This window comes from Bactrocera latifrons, unplaced genomic scaffold (assembly GCF_001853355.1).
Source record: "Bactrocera latifrons isolate USDA-ARS-PBARC rearing strain unplaced genomic scaffold, ASM185335v1 scaffold_278, whole genome shotgun sequence".
NCBI lineage: Eukaryota > Metazoa > Arthropoda > Insecta > Diptera > Tephritidae > Bactrocera > Bactrocera latifrons.
This window is the reverse complement of record NW_017536385.1, coordinates 228,974-235,930: the sequence shown is the minus strand read 5'-3', so window position 1 is coordinate 235,930 and position 6,957 is coordinate 228,974. Positions and strand designations below refer to the sequence as shown.

Genomic DNA, 6,957 nt, shown 5'->3' with positions numbered 1-6,957 from the left:
TTATATTCACATTTATATGTGCACGTATTTGTGGCCACTTTTTCAATTTAACAATAGGACCTATGTATTGCATCTGAACATATAACGCACATTTGTAAGCTACATTCTTGCTACACATTCTTTTGTGGCGATAATCTATGACCTATTTATGTAATGTATGTAATCTGCCCGATTTGATTCCTGACTCCCTAGAGCCTGGTAAATTAACAGTCGTTCCGATTGGAGGCTTTCCCTTCACTGTGCTTTGCAGTGAAAATGTTTTTCTTTTCACCAAAATAACTTAAAGAAATTCTCTCCTTTACGCATACGTGTTAATAAACTGCAATTTAATGAATTGCTATTACTACATTATTAAAGATTTTAATAAAAGCGATAGTTGTTTGTCTTATTCATAAATAGTCTGTTCTTGATCTTATGAACACCGAGTTTATGAATTATTAGAAACCATACCTTCCATTTTCTTTCACATTAAATTGTTACTAAATACGCCGGATAAATGATGTTTCAAAATCATGTATTTTGCTAAGATGGTAGGACTGTCCTTCAAAGCACGATCTGTCGAACCAGTTTTTTTACAGCATCTGCTTAAGTCGGTGACTAAAAATATCAAACAAAACATTTGTCCAAAATATGTTGGCAGAAATCAAAAGCATTATCCTAAGAGTGGTACAAGTCCTTCAAAGACGGTCGAGAGATCGTTGAAGTGGGGATTACTTTGAAGGCGACCAAAAAAATATTTATGAGCAATTAAATATTTTGCATTCCATTTACAATTTCTGGGTGCTTGTCGCAATTAATACATAAATGATTTAGATGGGAAGACTAGTTGAAATCCGTATATACGGATGCAAGCTGTAACTTGACTAAAATTGAGATATTGTACTGAAACTTGGTATATGTGCGCTATGGCCAAAACTGGAGGACGAGTTTGAACCACTGCCACGCCCCCAGAACAATACTGTAATTTGGCAAATGGTTTGCAGAATCTCGGAAAACCTGTTCTTCGTTCGGGAAAAATCCTTTAAGCGCTCTAGTAACATTTCAGTCAAACAATTCTGCTGATTCTTCGGTGATACGATTTATCCACAGTCAACCACAGCGAGGCGGCACACGAATGCATTTTGTACTTTTTATCTACTGGCATTGGACTACAGAAGAGTAGAATGTTGAAATTAGGTTATTTTTTAATTTCTGTTCTAACTGTTTTAAAATTTAAATATTAAGAAAAACAAAACTTACTGTATGATTTCCCCAAAGGAAAAACTTTATTATACTATACACTAAACTAGTATCACTTTGCGTATAAGGTTACAATGAAACAAAAGAAACTGCGTTTGGTATGACCTGTTGTCACGACTTTATTTTCAGCACTAACTTAAATCCGCAAAGAGCGGCAATTACATATAGGCACAAGGACAAAAAATGCAAAGATAATAACTGCACATCAATATGTAATGCACTTTATGTAGGTGCGATTAGATACGTTGATACTTAATATGTAAATATGTATGTAATTATGATTTCGGGATTAGAGCATATGCTAGCGGTATGCATATGTATAGTAGGCAGCAGTCAGCGTCGCTAACATATGTATGTACATACATATGCCTACAAGTCAATAGCTGAATGCAAATAACAAAAGGAAGAAGAAAGAATACTATAATCAGGCGGTATTTGCCGAATAAGCGTATCGTATACAAACTTAGATGGGGGATTATACCCTATAAAATATCTCAATCTTGAACATCCTCCCCGGTTGAACTCTCGCGGTTCAGAATTTCTTCGTGTATTCCGGTTAGTCTTACCACCTTTTGTACAGGACGTTGACAGTGGCGTTTGACGTATGTATGTATATGCCTTCGTCCGTCAACCGACCTTCATTGACGCGGACAAGACCCCCGCTGCCAGGATGGATGTCTGTGATACGAGCCATGCGCCAACAAGCGGGTGGCAAATTCTCATTCCGAATAAGTACGACATCTCCTATTTGGAGGTTGGTTCAGGCCTCATCCACTTACTACGGACCTGAAGCGAATCCGGATATTCATTTTGCCAGCGTTTCCAAAACTCTTCGAACATTCCTTGCAAGCGCTGCCAATAATGGAGGCAGTTATGCGATATATCTGTTAGCGGTGGCTTAGGGCGGCAATTGATTGGTCGGCCAATTAGGAAATCACCTGGCGTTAATGCTAACCCTCCTTCGGGGTCATCATGTAAAGCTACAGTTGGTCTTGTATTAAGACAAGCTTCCATCCTTACCAGTAGCATTAAAATATCATAATATCGCAATGACTGTTGACCCATAATGCGAATGGTTGCTTCCCAGATACCACCATGATGTGGGGGGTGATGAACTTGCATTTATTACCAACATGAGCAACATGCTGTTGCGCGTATGAGGATACGCATTGCTTCACATCTTCACGCCTACAAACTGGGGACCATTGTCGCTGAAGAGCTTAGCACAAATATGAAGGATCTCGTACTCAAATCGTCAGCAAGTTCTATATGGACTGCTCGTGAGGCCATACAGACGAATACAGCTGCATATGCCTTAGATGTCTTCTACTACCAATGCTGACATGGAGCGGACCACAATAATCTAGGCCGCTGTTTGAAAAAACCGGAGGCGCAAGTACCCGTTCACGAGGTAACGAACGAAGATTTGGACTTATTCCCATATAAAATTCCAGTAGCCAACAAACTGAACGCTGTAGACTTGCCGATTCACTTGGAATTTTGCCAGAACATGCTTCAAATGGTGGAAGAGGATGGAAACATGTTGAACAACCTTTGCATGTCTGACCATTTCGATTTAAACGGCAACCTAACAAACAAAATTGTCGAATATGGAGTGCTTCCAACTCACATATACTCCTTGAGATAGAATTGCTACAAAGCAAAATCAACAAGTTTGAAGGAACTAAGGCAATCCATTCGAGAAACAATTGCGGCTATTCCTGTAAGCCGTAATGAACAGTAGCAGTTGAACAAGCAGTAATGAACAACTTTTGCCGCACATGCACCAACTAGCAGGGGGGGCATTTATATTCCATTATTTTTAAATCTAATTAAGCTATATTTAATAAAATTGAATGAACTTTATCATGAATAAAAGAAAAATGAATTCCAGTTTCTTAATGTAGCAAAATTCTCTCAGCCACCCTGTATGTTAACAAATGATCCTTTGGAAATAATCATTAGATGTCGTTGTTCGTTAGATGTTTCTGCATTTTGAGAGTCGAGACGTCCACCGACTCGCAAACTGCCTTCAGGATTCACATTCGGGTTCAGGACTATCAGACGATTTCGACTGTCTAACCTAGAATTTGATTTGAAAGCATTAATTTCCCGTCTATATGCCTTACCTTGAAGCCATTGTAGCGATACAGGAAACGTCTAAATCGCGCTGTTGTATTGAGGACACGACTAAATACGAAAAGGTTGACATTCCAGAAACTGTGCCTGGAGTTGCTACCCCGTTAGCTCTGCCACAACTGAATCGCTTTCCATGCATATATAACGAGTAGGTGAACCTGTCCACCATAGCGGATGATGTAGAGGGCCTGCAGGCGTAATTCCTCGACTTCCACAATCTACCGGATTGTACTCGGAGCGAATATGTCGCCAACATTCTAACTTGGTGTGCGCCTGGATGTATGCAACTCGATTACCAACGAACTGTTTCAAAACTGAAGGTTGTTTATGAATCCAATGTAAACCAATAATTGAATCACTACAGGTATGTATTGGACGTTGTCTAAACGGAGCCCCTTTTGCACATGACGTAGAGTGACTTCCAGCAGGTGGGCAACAAAAAGTTCCAAGCGTGGTATAGTAATCTCTTTTACCGGTGCCACCTCGGTTTTTGCAGTAACAAGTGCCATATTAGAATAATCTCCACGTGCCGAACTATTCACCTAGATAACTGCAGCATACGCCTTCGAGCTAGCGTCACAGAAGCCATGGCGTACACGAACTCGCGATAGTTTTTGAAAACCATTTAATAATTCGAGCCACTGGTCTTGTAATTCTACAGGTAGTGAAGTGCCTCAGTTAGGATACTTCCTCCACAGGGTTTGAATGAACATTTTGGCCAGAACTATAGCTCGCCCTAGTATACCGATCGGGTCATACAGCCTTGCAACGTCACTTAAGGTACTATGCTTTGTTGGTGTGTATGTGAGTCCTCAATTTTCACCTAAAAAAAGAGCTCATCGCTCAACGAGTTCCAATATAAGCTTAACGCAGGGTCGTTGAAATCGCATAATTCAATTTCTGTTGCAGATTTCTGTGGATCGGTGATAGCATGAAGTGCCTTGGCAGCCTAACCCAGTGTCGTTGGAATCGCATAATTCAATTTCTGATACAGGTTTCTGTGGATCGGTGATAGCATGAAATGCCTTAGTGCAGTTCAGATTCCATTTGCCAAGAATGAACTGTTCGATAACGTCGAAACCGATGAAGAATATCCATCAAATTGTTCTGGAGCTGTGGTCCCGAAACTGAGTTTAGTTCAATAACACTCTTCTTCTGGATTTGCAGGATGCGTTGAATACCACATAAAATTTACCTGTCACCGCATGACAGGGTATGTAATAGCATTGCGTCGTTTCGAACCAATCGTCGTTCACGGGATTCATGTGACTAAGTGCAATGTACTCTTGTATAAACGAGATGTATTTGTTGCGAAGCTCAAGGTCGCCAGCTAATTTTCACTCAAGATGAAAATCTGACGGCGGGCTGCTTGGAATGAATTTCCTTACTCTGGAGCATTTGGAAGAAACGGGATTTGTACACTATAGCATCCACTCGCTGTGCGACGTACAGTGTTATTGAAAATCCGTTCACAAGAGTCTACCGAGAGTTCGTCGACAGGATCATTGTCTTCAACCTGCCAGGACTTCTGCAGTAGTTTGTAAAGTTGCTGCAGTTAGAGTATGAGTCAACTGATTTTGAGCGTTAACCATCGCGGAGCTAAACACAACCCAATCGAGGTGAATACAGAGCGCGCACGGTTCGTCATGGGGTACCGCAGCAATCCCATCTGCAATTGAAGCGGGGCAAATATCTGCGCCAATAAGTAGATCAATTTTGGCCGTAGTACCAAATGTGGGATCGGCAAGCTGGAGTCCACAAAGGTGATCCCATGCGGAGGAGTCGACCTTACATACTGGTGTCATACTCGTAATCGTCGGTAGGATGTAGACGTTGGAAGGATGCGTGAATTATGCACTCAATCAACGATTGATCGCAGCGTATTCGGAGCCTCTGCTGGGTTGTTCAGTAGATCAAGAAAGATCTGCACGTGTGTTTCTGCCAGTGTTTTAGCTCGGACCATACCTCGTGCTAGCCACCGATGTACTTATAATCCTCCAATCATCGGAACACTTTCTTTATCGACACACTGGTGTAGCTTACCCAATTTATAAGCAGAATCCAGGTCAAGTCGATTATGACCCATCGGTTCAAAAAGGTTCTTAAACGCCAACCAACTAGTTGATTTTCCGTGAAATCGCGGATTTGATACCGAATCCAGTCGCATATTTGCTACGTGATTAAACCTCCACAGCACACTGGGGGTTTAAACGGCGTTGCAGTGTGGCACACGACGTGGTGTACAACGATTCTTTTGTCCCAAACAACCCTTCGTGAGATGCAATTTCGTCTTTCTCCGCCTTGCTGACCAGATCAAAGTGGTGATGTATAAACCGATCAGAGTATTGATTTACTCGGCTGAGTAAAACTTCACACTCCAATTGATCCGGCTTGATTAGTATGACCTGTTGTCATGACTTAATTTTTAGCACTAACTTAAATCCGCAAGGAGCGGTAATTATATGTAGGCACAAGTACAAAAAATGCAATGATAATAACTGCACATCAAAAGGTAATGCACTTTATATATGTGCGAATAGATACGTTGATACTTAAAATGGGGAAGGTGGGGAATGTTGGACACATGGGGAATCCCGGGATATTTTCCGGGCGACATTTTTTTCCCTAGTATAAATTGACAGCTGCAACCAACTGTCATCGGCTCGTCTCATACTAAGCTCAGTTTCTGTATAGCACTCGAGCTGTGAACACGTGTTATAACCTCTCTGCGACAACAAAAATAAATTCGACACTCCGAAAGTTTTTTTTCAACTCTGTGTACAGCTGTTTTTTTTTCACATTTTCCAATAAATTCATCCAGGTAAATATGTTTATAATATTAGTTGAGCATTTAGCCTTCGACACACAAAAGAAATTTTTCACGAATTTACATTGTGTTCATTATCCACCACCATTTTGCAAATATGAGCGTTTGGGGAATCTCGGGACACTTATTACGGCGAATGTCGGGTTTTAGTTTTTTACATTTGACATGCTAACTTCATATATTTGACGTGTATAAGTGATTTTTCGTGCAGAATTTCAACAACACAATAGTTTTTCAACATTTCCTGATAGTTTCGTGCTCCGAAAAATTTTTTTTAGTCATTTTGCCGCGGTACTATCCCAAAMAAGAGAAAATTGTTGATTTCGACAACAGTTTGGAGGCGATCAAGTCGGTGAAAATACATCACAACAGCGTTCGACAATCTGCGACGGCACACAAAATTCCGAGGACCAACCTGATGCGTTATATTGCAGCATTTGATGGTGCGAGCTTCGACGTTACTACTGCCAATGCCAATGTAATGAAGAATTTTCTGGCTGAAAGCACGACGATGGGCACAAAAACARTGAGTTCTGCTGGTTTCTTTCTTTTTCTTTCATCGAATAATAAATAATTTTTTTTTTATTTCAGATCTTCAACATCGAACAAGAGAAGGCGCTGATARGCTACATTCTCCAGGCCAGCGACATCAACTATGGAATTAGTTTGATGGAGCTTCGTAAGCTCGCGTATGAATTTGCTCGGAAAGTTGGCGCGTCCTATCCGGATCCATGGAACGACAATCAACAGGC

At 40.9% G+C, this 6,957-nt stretch overlaps 1 pseudogene; it reads right to left on the bottom strand.

The window, feature by feature from the left end:
• Positions 1 to 1,721: 1,721 nt before the first annotated feature.
• Positions 1,722 to 2,374, bottom strand: LOC108970032 (annotated as a pseudogene).
• Positions 2,375 to 6,957: the final 4,583 nt, after the last annotated feature.